The 13,662-nt window shown below is 40.1% G+C and overlaps 2 protein-coding genes across 3 annotated transcripts in view; both read left to right on the top strand.

Annotated features, from left to right (window-relative positions):
* mbd2 (methyl-CpG binding domain protein 2) overlaps positions 1-13,662 on the top strand; it is a 62,099-nt gene that overhangs the window by 44,502 nt on the left and 3,935 nt on the right. Inside the window, exon 7 of one of the 2 annotated variants that reach the window (XR_005078162.1) lies at positions 8,230-8,347. The exons of the other annotated variant lie outside the window; for it this stretch is intronic. The gene's annotated coding sequence lies outside the window, so the exon portion shown is untranslated. The remainder of the gene's footprint in view (positions 1-8,229; positions 8,348-13,662) is intronic. 2 annotated transcript variants of the gene reach the window in all.
* The window catches only part of LOC119030097, a 33,552-nt gene continuing 21,108 nt past the window's right edge, over positions 1,219-13,662 (top strand). The window contains exon 1 of the mRNA XM_037117459.1: positions 1,219-1,642. The gene's annotated coding sequence lies outside the window, so the exon portion shown is untranslated. The remainder of the gene's footprint in view (positions 1,643-13,662) is intronic.

Genomic DNA, 13,662 nt, shown 5'->3' with positions numbered 1-13,662 from the left:
TATTGCATTATGAAAGTAACTTCCCCAACAACATGTGTTTGTCTGTGTGTGTGTGTGTGTGTGTGTGTGTGTGTGTGTGTGTGCGTGTGTGCATATTTACCATTATGTGCTAGCGCTAATTTTAGGTAGCCCACATTTACGTAGCTTAGCGTGTGCTAATGATAATGTTCACTGTAGCCTAACTTTAATCCAGTTGACCTCAGTTAACTGTTTACCTTTGAACTATATACAACTTTGCTTTAGCTGAATTCACTGTACTAACTGTAAACCACAAAACAAATTTCAACTTACTTCTGAATATCTGGGCTTCAACTTCGACTTCATCACTATGTCTGCTTCAGTAAAAAAAATTGAAGGTGACCCTTAAGAACTGGGCATTTCACTGGGGGCAGCGCCTTACATAATGCTGCAAATGATGTGTTTTGAGCCTTGTAGTTTTATTACCTAAATCTAGCCAAACTCTGACTGAAAAAACAAACTCTGGGCCTCCACACTGAGATCAATCGACCAGCTCTTTTTCTGATATTTAATTACTTGAGCATTTTTATATTAAAGAGTCTTTCCAACAGATTTCTGTTGTTGAATTCCCACTTGCTTGACCATTCAGGAGAGATGAATAAAAACAAGCCAAAAGAGCCACCGACGACTTATATCAAAGTAGTTTATTTAACGTGGCCACGGAACAACAACATGACAGCGCAACTGTATGCACACCGTATTGTTAAAAGAGTTTTGGCAGTGGATTTTTCTCCCACAATTTCCAGAAGAAAACTTTATAGTCCTATAACTTTAATCACATTAAAGTTATTGGACTATAGTGTAGACCTATACTTTAAATTAGACTGTGTTCAACTTGGATTTATGGATGGGTTAAAATAAAGATATTATTTCTTTTGTAACAATCTTCATTACCCTTCATTATTTCACCTGCTGTGTGTGCCCTAGACAATAACCAATCCTGTGCTTTTTAGTTTAGGGATCTTTAAAGGGGATGGTCAGCAGTTTTGCTGGATGATCACACATTTTTTTTCAAAGGCTGATCTCCCCAGAAACTCGAATATATATATATATATATATATATATATATATATATATATATATATATATATATATATATATATATATATATATATATATATATATATATATATATATATATATATACTGTGTCTTGCTCAGAGGCACAGAACCCATTTCAACTTGGTATTCTTTATTATTTGCCTCGGTATTTATGGATATTCTAGTTGTGAAGATACTTATTTGCTAACCCAAAATGTCATTATGGTGTCTTTTGAAATCTGTAAAATGTTCTAAGCCAAATTAATGGAAGCTTGAAATTATTGTACATGTTAAACCGGGCATGTCATTCGGTAAAAAGACTTATGTGAGTGCTGCTCTCATGTCTCCTTGTTAATCGCTCCTCAAAGATTGCTCCTTGGAGCACAAATAAGAGCTTTGAGAGAGTCTGCAAGATGGTAGACAGGAACAACTTATGGTTCAAGCAGGGATCGAGGAAACAGCAAGTAAAGGGAACGGGATGTACCCATTATCATTTGGTATGCAGGTGTTCCAGCCCTGATCATCTCATGAAATCGTACACCTTCTATGCTGTTGTGATGCTCAAACTGCCTTCTGCACTAAAGTAAGTGAAATCATTTTCACTATGATGTGTTAGCTGTGTTGAGCATGTGTCAGGTCTTTGCAAATTGATTTAGAAGCCAATAGCACCATGGAAGGTTGGAAAAAAATACATTCATTAGATACTAGATTTTGCATGAATTGGAAAATGGTCAACAGTGTAAGGATGCGCAAAGGCTATACTGTGGCATCAGCATTTGTTTAGTGAGTCAAACACTCATATTTCCTTTGTAAGTGTTGCTGTAGTAGTGTATCTGCCATGAAGTATCTGTTGTTAAGAGAGCCTGCAATTGTGCATTTGTATGTGTATGTTGTCAGATTGTACGTGTGTCTCTGCCCTCTGATGTTTCCTCTAAAATCTGGCAGATAAGGAGACACTTTTTAAAGCACATTTGTTTTGTGTGGAGGGAAAATCGGTCATTAATGCAGATTTATGCAGATTGACTGGATGAAAGTCGTTTGGGCGAAAAGAGCCACTGAGAGTCGAGGAGTGATTACTAATAGGCTTTTAAAGCCGGACCAGAGAGAGGGGGTAGGCGACCAACCAGTCTCTCTCTGTGTATCTGTCTGTGTGTGTGTGTGTTGTAGCCATGTTGGTTGTATGGCTGACTTGGTTTTTAACCCTGACAACAATCCACGGAGAGCCCGGCGGTCTCGCTATGTCATCTGGGATGTTATGCATGTGGTGAAAGTCACTCGAAACAGATATCTGGTGTTGGTCCCTGATATCCAAAAGCGTCTGGTGGGTGTACTGAATGTTCCCAGCACCGATAGTACACAAAATAAAGAAAAATGACAGAAAAAGAAAAAGAGCATTGAAATGGAGAGCCGTAAGCCACTGCAACCATGCGCGCCGCCATCTTGCCACTTGACCAATTTAGTGCTGTACCAGAGAGTCCCACCCAGTTTTCCACTTGGTCTTGCAGTATGTTATGATGGACCGTGTCAAATGCAGCACTGAGATGCAGCAATACTAACACTGAAATTTCTTCTTATTATTATATTCTTATTAAAAAGCATCAATGTGAAAACGTAGAAAAACAGTTTCAAAATCTGTTTGATATTACAGTGTCTTGTAATAGGGTGAGTGGTGTCTCTGTCACAGCCACTCCATCCCCCAATCATTTTTTTCTGCTCTATGTAAGTTCAGTGAGAGGTTAGAATCACAAAGCAGTATTGTAGCGTTCTTCTTAACAACTGAAGGAGAAGTACTATCGGAAAAATATCATTGAATTTGTATCTTTAGGGGTCTCCTCTAAGGTACAACCCTAACCCTAATCCTACTGTCACAGTTTGTACCTTATGTTGCCAAATACATATCCCTGGGGTCAATAATGGATTTAAATGCTCCAGGACTAAATGTACTGTTGGAAATGGTTCAAATTTGTCCTTTTAGATGGTACTGCCTGAGTGACAATTTTGTACTATAAGATGGCAAATTTGTGCTCAACCCAACATGAGAAACAGACTAAAATAATGTTGTATCACATGTATCACCCTAAACTTTCATTACATAGTTTATCAGTGACATTTTTAACACTTTAATCATTTAAGTCATGGCCATATCACATTAAAATTTATATGAATACATCACATCACCAAAATATGTCTATATCTATTTACATGAATAAATTGTACTTTTCCGAGTAGTTGTATTGCAACACACTTTGACTTTTACTTGAATATATATTTTTTTAGAAAAATGTTCATATTAACTTGATTATATTCATCAAGCTATTTATATTTATTCAATTTCACATTCATGCTAATTTCTTTAAGAGGCAAGTGTTCAGCTGGTTCAGGTCTGCTGGCACGGTGCTATCCTACCATGGCCTTGCCTCCACAATGCTCTGTTTAAAACAGGTTGATGGCTAAAGATACAATGTGACCTTCGAAAAAGCTTATAAAGTTGGTATAGCATCATAGAACTATGCTCACACAGAATGTTTAAGAGTAAGAGTGTTTGTTGTGCTAATGCTAATAAGTTTGATATTATATACGCACAGTACGTCATGCTTCAAAACTGCTGCTGCTCCTGCTTTTTGCTGTAATGTAGATATTCAAGCAAGAGTTGCAAATGTAACTGTTTATGCTCAGTAGCTTGATGAATAAGGACAGAAAAGTAGAGACCGACTTATTCACAAAAAAGGAGACAAACTATAGGCTTGACATGATGGATTTGATGTTTAAACCACAGGTGGTCTTCAGGTCAAATTGACGGAGCGCGCACACCTGTATTTCGTGGAAAATGAAACAACACAGCAGTATCTCTTAATCAGCCAAAATAAGTTCATTATAAGTCTAAATTGTTAAATTACATTTAAAACTCTTACTTTCTTTATGTGAGTGGAGAGGCCTGGACGTGGGGCTCACACCTGATTTGTGGCTGTCTGTGATGTGAACTGGGACCCAGACACGGACCTGGACCTATAGGCCATTATTTACTGAAGTAGTTTATAATTTGAAGAGTGCTGCTGACTGGTTTAGCGGATCAGGAAATCCACTTGCATGCAAGTGATATTACTCAGCCAATCAACTCAGCATTCCAGGCAATAAACACTGCAACTCTGAAAACAGACAGATGAAAGGGGTGAAGAGCGATACAGGTAGAAAAGACAGAGAGATGGGTGACCTGGAAAAATAACTAGACATGTACTCTCTAACAACTAATGTTCCCCCAGAGTCGCTTGGATTTTTGGTCAATTCAAAAAGCCATTCACTGATGGAGGGGTTGTCTGTGAGTACAGTAGCTGAAACCTAAGCTGCAATTTTTTAAAAGCTATTTTATTTATTTTCACTATTCCATTTTCAAATACAGCCCTTCTCTCCTTAAAGAGAGAAGACAATAATACATATCTACAGTATTACATATCGGTTAATTGAATGTTAAGTGACAATAAATATTGTCGAAATGTTTTTGAAATGTTCTTTCTTTATTTGATTTGATAGTCAGTTCTTGATTTCATGCAGACTTGATACAACTACTAGGCAAGAAAACTATCAAATTTCGTTGATATTTTGTCAAGTTTTATTTTGTCAAATGTAAAGACACTGCCAATGTGGAGGCTTTTTGTTGACAGGAAATTATCATTATTTATATTTATTTTTACTTAATTCATTATCAAAAAAAATGGTATTGGTGCGCCCCTAGTTATAATGTGTTGTGATTGAGATCCTGACCCACCAAACATCCTGGAAAGTAACAAAGTAATGTTTTTCGCTCTAAATTACATAATTGTCATCAGTACACTGGATGCTGTCTGACTCTCTAAATCAGGGAGGGATGTGGGAGGGATGCTGTTTTCTGAGGGAAAGTTCACTGAAGTCTCGGTCTGGAGGACCATGGTGAGATATAGGTTTTTGCCAGGGACAGATGCTGTTTTTCGGGCAGAAATATGAGGAGTCGGTAGGACAGACAGGAGGACAGACACTTTTCCACATATAACTGTGGCATTGTATTGTATTATTTTGTGTGAATGGGGCTAGTATCTACTACTTTTTTCTCTTATACTGCTCTAATAAACATTGCACTTAGATTCCTATCAATAAAATTGTCCTTCTAACCAGGAGTTATTTGGTCAGGAATTTTGTCCACTAAATCAGGTCTTACATTCACAAACAATTCATTTCAATTTTTTTTACAACATCAGTCATATTATAATTTTCTTTGTCATTCACATAACAATATATTAGATGACTGTCCTGGTCCATTCTTTATCACTTTATTTAGTATATTCAATATTTCCTTAATGTTGTCCATATTTCCTTAGTGTTCTCCATATTTCCATAGTGTTGGTCTTGACTAAAATGGTGCTTATGGTAAGATTTGTATCGTGGATCGCGATAAAAAAGTTAGAAAATATAGTAAGTTCATCATGGTGATTCTAAGTATTGTAGTCAGTTGGACTGGTTTACATTTCTTGAAGATGTTTCACGTCTCATCCAAGAGGCTTCTTCAGTTCTAACTAACTGGAGGGGAGTTGCAGGATTTTAAACTTGGTGTGGGAGTCTCCTTACAGTCATTAAGGACACGTGTGAGCTCTGAGTTTCAGAGACATTAGGGCCACTTGTGGGTTCTTGACCTGACTGAGCTTAATGTGGGTTGCTAGGGCTGGGTGAGCCCATGGGTGAATGGTCGTTAAGCTGTCTGGGGAGAGAACTGTCTGGGACGTTCCAGTTTGACATAGATGGATTCCTTAACTCTTCTTTCAAACCATCTGTCTTCCCTGGACAATATGTTTACACTGCTGTCCTCAAAAGAATGATTTTTCTTCTTCAGATGTAAGTGGACAGCAGAGTCTTGACCCTCCTGTCTATTGCTGTTGGTTTAGGGAGAGGTTGTTTTGTCTCTCCAATGTACAAATCTGTGCAGTCCTGGCTGCATTGTACAGCATAAACTACAGCACTCTGTTTATGCCTGGGTGTTTGGTCCTTGGGATAGACAAGTTTCTGCATCAGCGTGTTGCCTTGCTGACATGGTTGAGCACACAGCTAATAACAACTGTTGGGAATTGATGGTAGGGCAGGTGTGGTTATTAGAAATGAATAATTATTGATAATCAGAAGAACTCCCTGCAACCTACATGAGGAACAAATAATGAGAGGACTACCACTGTGTTACCCTACAGACACTTAAACAGAGGTTTGCATCCATTAGCAAGGCAGCACTGCCCTCTGGTGGAGAATGCCTGTCCACCCAAAAGTGAAGATATTTCAGCTGTTTTTTTTTTGTTTTTTTTTGTCATTTAGCCAAAAAAGAGCCATCTATTGGCTGATTTGCACTGAATTTTGCACAAACGCTCATCAGGCCATGTAACACAGTTAAAAAAGTGTTGTGTTAATTGGACTGTATTTGGTCAAAATATGCAAGACTGTTTATTTTGAACACAATGTGCAGGAATTCATTCTGTATCATTTTTTGGACTATCAAAATTCTTTTGAAAACTGTTTGCCAGGAGAGTCCACAGATGCTACATGCAAATTTTGGTGCAAATCGATCCAATTGGTCAAGTTCGAAAGTTAGTTGTGATTTTACGAATGGAAAGTTACCACGAAAGTGGGCATGGCCTACACCACACAATTCAACTGAATTCAGGGAACACGTAGATGTAATGTTTGACAATGTGCAACATATGTGGGAGTTAAGGGCCAAAAACACTTTTGCATTGAAAATAGTCCCACCTGCTGGTCATCTTTGGTGTGTGAGTTACTGGGGCCATTCTATAGCACCTCTATGAATTTCATTCCCATAAGTGGTGTGGGCACAGTGCCAAATATTAAATTAGACAGCCACCAGAGCACCACCTTGTGATGGATCGGTAAGTCCTTCGTCAGATATCCTCAGGAGGACATTGACCATAATTGTACCAAGTTTCAAGTTAATCCAATGAACCAATGTGGAGATATAAAATACTTCAATTCAAAGAGCGCCACCTTGTGGTCATCGCCCAAAATTTTGGCCAGCACCTTAGGGGCTCATGGGGAAGTAGCAACCTGAGTTTCATATCATTTGGCCACACGAATGTGGAGATATTCAACACTTCCTGTTTGAAAGGAAATCTGCAGGAAGTTGTTATTTAATAACTTGAATATTCTTTGGAATATCTAAATTCTTTTAATAAGTTTTTGTTGAGAGGGTCCACAGATGCCTTGTGCCAAGGTTCGTGCAAATTGGTGAAATCGCCTGGGAGGAGGTAGAAAAAGGAGGTTTGCGACAATTCGCGAATTTACAAAAAAAAAAAAAAAAGTTAGCAGAAATGGGGGTGCCCTATATCACAAGATTCAGCACAATTCAGTGAACGTGTGGATGTAAGTTTTTTAAATATGCGACAAAGTATATATGAGTCATAAGCCAAAATGCACTTTCCTTGATTATAGCACCACCTAGTGGTGGAAATTGAGGATGACAATAGATTGTGAAATTTTTTGGCAGGTGTGACACATATTCCAAGTTTGGTAAATTTTGGGGCATGTTCAGGCAGTGAAAATGCGATCATTTGGGACAAAAGTGGTGATTTGAAAAACGGTATGTGTGAATGAATACAAATTATGATTAAATCATTTAAACCAAGCACCACCCTGACCAATAACCAGACCAAAATAGTCTCAAAGAATGTATATATATAGGAAATATTTACAGTTAAAGGAACAGTGAAGGAAATTAATCTGAGCATTGAGCATTACAACCAGAAAATATCACAAACATATGCACAAAACAATCACAGAAAATTCTTATGTACAATTGTGGCCCTATTCCAGGCTACCATGAGTTATTCACGTACGAACTACACACACACACACACACACACACACACACACACACACACACACAGTACTGGGGTTTAGGTTTCTTTTATTTCTTTAACCCCACCACACAATCATGCAGCCACAGGGCCGAACATGGCTGGTGCATCTCGTCTTTTCCTCTTGCTCTCCTGCTCCCGTACTGCCGCCCTGCTCTCAGTTTGCTCTCCAGTGCATCTCTTATGCCTCTGCCATCCGAGGTCCAGCCGCTACTGCATTTAAAGGGAGTGAGTGATTAGTAACTGCCAGCTCTCCTGAGCGCTCTCTACCTCTCTCTCTCTCCTGCAGCTGTGCCCCAGCCACGCTCATCTCTACATACCTTCACCGCCCGAATTATGCTGTGGCTCTGTCATCCCTGTGTGGTAGCCCGCCGAGACCGATTTGGTGCCAGTATAGCCCTCTTCCAGTGAGTGAGCGATTAGTACCTGGGTGCCAGCTCTGTCAATCACTCACCTGGCTCTACTCTCCTAAGCACTCTCCACCTCTCTCTCTCTCCTGCAGCCGTGCCCTGACCACGCACACCTGCCTAACAATGTAATAGAATTTATTAATATAAGCACATTGATCAAATCAGTAATACTTTCAGTCAAAATAATCCGTCACTTGACTAAAGCAGCTCTATGAAACTAAAACAACAAACAGACTCAAGCACAAATAACAAACAAGCATGTATTGTGTGTGTGTGTGTGTGTGTGTGTGTGTGTGTGTGTGTGTGTGTGTGTGTGTGTGTGTGTGTCAGAGGAACAAAGAAAGAGAGCCAAAATGGCAGCCATAACCAAAGACACAAAATAACTTTTTAATTTTTGGTCATGCACAAACACAAATTCCGAAATTATGATTCTGGTTTTGCTGAATCATGTATCTGGAATTCAGAAATGGTGGACAGGAACATGTCACCCAAAGGTAGTCAATGAAACGAACGCATAGAATTGGAACAACGGCAATGGTTACAACACCGTTGGCTTCATGTGCACTTTTGGTTACACACAAAAGATATCATTCTGAAAAGGTGCAATTACGAGGCATATATAAAATATGAAAGGGGGGGTTCCCACAAGGCACACATATTAAATGTTATAGCTAGGTTATTAACTATAAGTCTCCAAGGAGTCACCCATAAATGTGTCTCTGTAACCCCTACTGTGTGTGTACGTGTACATGTGGGTTAGTTATGAGGGGGTCAGTTCAGTTCGTGACCAACAATCATTAAAGCAAGCAACGAAAAAATGTTACGAAAAACGTAAAACTAACAGCAATGAAGAAGGACTTGGTTGTCGACAAACTCACAAAATATTTTAGCTTACAAACATACAGTACACGCTAACTAGTATCTGCCCAGACACTAGATAAGCCTCACTTGTAGTCGCATGATCCTTAATGATCCTCTGCATGATCCAGCTCGCTTCCTTGGTGTGGATTAAAGGCGGTTGCAGCATCCTGCGTTGGCTGTGAAAACAACATGGTTGACAGTGGCATTGAGAAAACAGGCAAAGCGTGTGTTTTCTGAGGGAAAAATCCTCATTCTGCAGGTGGTGAGAGCGGCTGGTTACACAGCTACTATTCTGGATCCGGAGCGTGTTTGGTAAAACAGGGCAGTTTAAATCATTCAGCGAGATGAAACACTGCGGTGTTTGGCGGCTAGAATCCAAACGTCTGGTTGCTCTCTTTGAGTAATGGTTGCGCTGATGATAGCTGATGCTTCCAGCAACACATAACTCTGGGACTGACGCTGAAACGGCACGCAGTTGCTTTTATTTTCTCTGTTCATCTGTTCATTGTGGAGCTGACGATGCATTCAGGTGCGCTCTCAGAATCAGAATCAGAATTCCCTTTATTTGGCCCACAAAGGGGAAATTTCTTCATCACAGAAGCCAAAGGACCGTGGGATTGAGCTAACAGGCTGTCACTCACGCGGTGCCATCTTTTCTACAGTGGGAGATGGGAGTTGTCAAACCTGTGGGGGCTGTGTCAAGCAGGCACCACCTACTGGACATTAGGGTGATGCACTTTTCTTTGTTGCTGAGGGTGATAAAAGCACAACACTCATTAGCAACATTCAGTGTTCTGACAATCTGCTCGCATAAATGAACGTTTCTGTCTCTGGTATTTGTGTTTCTCTTCGATAGAGCTCAGAATAGACCAACACAGCCAGAACAAATTGGTTTCCTGATTTATTTTGAATTGCTTAAGCCTTCTGCATTGTATCCCCCTCAAAAATAAATCTAATTGTGTGTGTGTAAATACATGTCATTCTAAACTAAAGAATGACAGGGAGATGAGGATAGCACCATTAATTTATCATTTACTTGTGCAGGAGATCTAATTCTTATTTCAAAAGATGGTTTACATTGTGTCATGAGCGATGTATTCTCCAAACAAGAGTAGACAAGTCATAGAGGGTACCTGCCCTCTGCAACTGCAGTGTGCACCCTTCACAGAAAATGTCTCTGAAATTCACAACAAAACTTCCAATATATGGTGAAGTACACACACACACACACACACACACACACACACACACACACACATATAATGAATTGTCATGGCATAAAAATGATGATCCTAGTCGAAACTAGTCTGAAAATGGCAAAGCCATCTGTGCTAAAAAAACAAAAAAAACAAAACAAAAATCAAAAGAGATTCACATCAAATCGAATCCTGACCATAAAATCGATAAAATCAATAAAATGTGTTTATCAATATGAAGTGGTATTAGTCAAAACAACACTCCAGCATCAGCAAGAACAGCTCAGTCAGAAATACGCTTTTGTGAAAACATCAGTTATCAGCGCTGGGTTTGCTGGATGGTGCTCCCCCTTACATTATGTGGCTGAAAATGAATGAGAAATAAATGTGAAGTGTTCCATCTTATGACCTTCATTTTATTCCATGACTCTTCAATTTAGGTCTTAATTTTAGGCCGTGTCCAGAGATTAAACTAATATCAACGTTGTGATCTGGCTCTGAGTAAGACAAGGATTTTAGTAAATGTTGTACGCTCCCTTTACATTTACATTTATAGGGATTTTAGCAGACGATTTTGTCCAAAGCAATTTATAGTAATTCATACATACATTCATACACTGATGGCATTGGGTTCCATACGAGGTGCCGACCAACACATGAGCAGCAGTTTGGCTATCATCTTGCCCCACGACCTGCAGAGCAGGGAAATAGAACCAGCAACCTTCCGATAATGACACAGACTCAGTCTTTGTATGCAGAATGATGTTCTTCTTATCTGATCGAGACTAAAGATCTCCACAATGGTGACTGAGAAAAGCCTGTCACTGTTGATGACACAGACACACAAACATGCCAGCTTGTGTGTGTGTGTGTGTGTGTGTGTGTGTGTGTGTGTGTGTGTGTGTGTGTGTGTGTGTGTGTGTGTGTGTGTGTGTGTGTTTATTAGCTGTGTATCGTGTAATTTCCAGAGGAGCTGATTCTGACTCCTGCAGCATTTTTCAGCTGCTGGTAATTAGTGGATGTTAAGACACAGAGAATTATCTGCTTCAAAGTCATTCACAAGGCTGATAACTGCTGAGAGCATGGGTGTGTTTGTGTGTGTGTCTGTGTGTGTGTGTATGTGCATGTGCTGTCAGTCAGCTGAATTGCCCTGATTAAGCAGCAGATTATCAGGATTTTCCAATTATTAGGGAGTTATTAAGACTGAGCCGAGGATTATCAGCCTGAAACACAGAAATGTTCAAAGACTGGAAGGAAGTTTTGAGATATTGAGATACAGACACATTAATACGCTAGTGACACAAACAGTAAAACAATTAAACTGTGAAAAAGTGAAACAAAGAATTTATCATAAAGTATGTTTGGTGGATTTAGCAACACCTGCATTCTACTAGTGCAAGAGGAAGGGATTCAAAATGGCACCTTGATTAACTGAATAAGGAAAGATCTGGTGGGTTCAGCACAAGTGGAGTGAACCAAGATGGGAAGAAGGAGTGATCGAAAGCAGCATAAAGGATGGCCAGAGTGGAGATTCAAACAATTTAATCAGACAGATATCAAGGAACAAAGGATTTAAATTACTGAATAAAGTATTGAAATTTAACGGAAGGGGCAAAATGACAAAATGAGGACTTGCATCCAAGTGAAAAGCATGAGTAAAATGCAAAAAAAAAATAAAAAAATAAGATTGGTGCAAAGACTGGTGCACAGGTTCAGAATAGATGGAGTAAATCCAAATGGGGAGAAGGAGGGATCCTAAGTATTATGATAGAGGATTGCCAAATTGCAGATAAAAAAACTCCTGGACAGATCACTGTCTCACTTGGAGAAGCTTGGCAGCACTGTGAGGATGATGTTTTTCTCCAGTGCTTCAACACCATACAGCCTGCTGTTGGGAATCGATATTGATTATTGATTATTAATTAATAGGTTATTATTAATTAATTTAAATTATTATAGTTGATTAATGAAACCTGCGTAACTATGAATCATTAATGAACAGATCGCTCATGAGATCACGTGTATCTCGGTGTGTGTGTGTGAGTGTGTGTGTGTGTGTGCGTACGTTAGTAAAGAGGAAAGAAGCTATGCTAAGTGAACGCTTAGCTGACAACAAAGAAACAACACGATGACCATGTGGTGCACAGTGCTCGTCTCTCCCTCAAACAGCGGCGGGCAATCGAATCGAGGTTTCTTGTCGTCTGCTGATGGAGCCGGAATACGAAATACTGTGGTCACACACGGCGGCAAAATTGTACAGGCTGGATTAGCCTGAATAAGCTCCTAGCGAGCATAATAACACAATAAGCACACAGTACAGGCAACCATAAACCTTTCACAACAATGTAAGCACAACAAAGAAAACACACTATATACTATCTGTTTCTGCCCAAACAAAAGCCTCTTACTTGATACTGCTTGTTACGGTTAGTGTGTGTGCACATCTGTCTTGAAGCTCCAACTCGTTCCGGAGCGCGAGAGCAGGGTCAAGTTTTGGCGTCTTAAAAGCTTTTACGGCAGGCTGTTAACAGCGTCATGTCGACTCAATGGAAAGGACGGACCTCAGGGGTTTTGTCTCCTGGGTCGGGCAGCGTTCCTCTATGGATCCGAACAATAATGACAAATGTCCGAACAAAAACGAAAGTGAAGCCAAAACAGTCTCTGTCTCGTCCACCAAGAAGGGAACTTAGCTCAAGCAAAATGGAAAAATGTTTCTCAAAGTTGCATCCTTATGGCAGCAGTTGCGTGAAACCGGGGGTCTCATCACAACTTAATGCTCCTTTGGACTGCGACATGGTTTGGGGATTCACAACTTTTAAACTGGGAGTGACGTCATTGTGATCCTGGTGGAGCTTCAGGGCTCACAGCCAGTAGGGAACAGGTGAGCGTCTCGGGGTCAGGTCAACCTTGGTCATGGTTTTTCACACCTTGTAGGCCTTTTGCCCTGTTCTTTGTTCTGCAGCTCCTCATGGCAATAATGCCCTAGTAGTTAGGCTTCTGGCTTAAACTACAGGCCTTTCTCTTTGTTTGAGACGTGCATGGCCCAACACTGCACTTTTGGGGGACAAGCTGGAGCTCACAGGGGTGGACCTCACGTCCTGGATCCTCGACTACCTCACAAACTGGCAACAGTATGTGAGGACTCGGGACTGTGTGCTGGACACAGTTGCAGGCAGTTTGTGGGCCCCACAGGGAACAGTCCTGGCCCCTTTTCCGTTCACCCTGTACACTGCAGACTTCTCCCACCAATCACCC

This window comes from Acanthopagrus latus, chromosome 12, assembly GCF_904848185.1.
Source record: "Acanthopagrus latus isolate v.2019 chromosome 12, fAcaLat1.1, whole genome shotgun sequence".
NCBI classification, from domain to species: domain Eukaryota; kingdom Metazoa; phylum Chordata; class Actinopteri; order Spariformes; family Sparidae; genus Acanthopagrus; species Acanthopagrus latus.
Note: the sequence above shows the minus strand (reverse complement) of the source record. Positions and strands in the feature narration are given on the sequence as shown.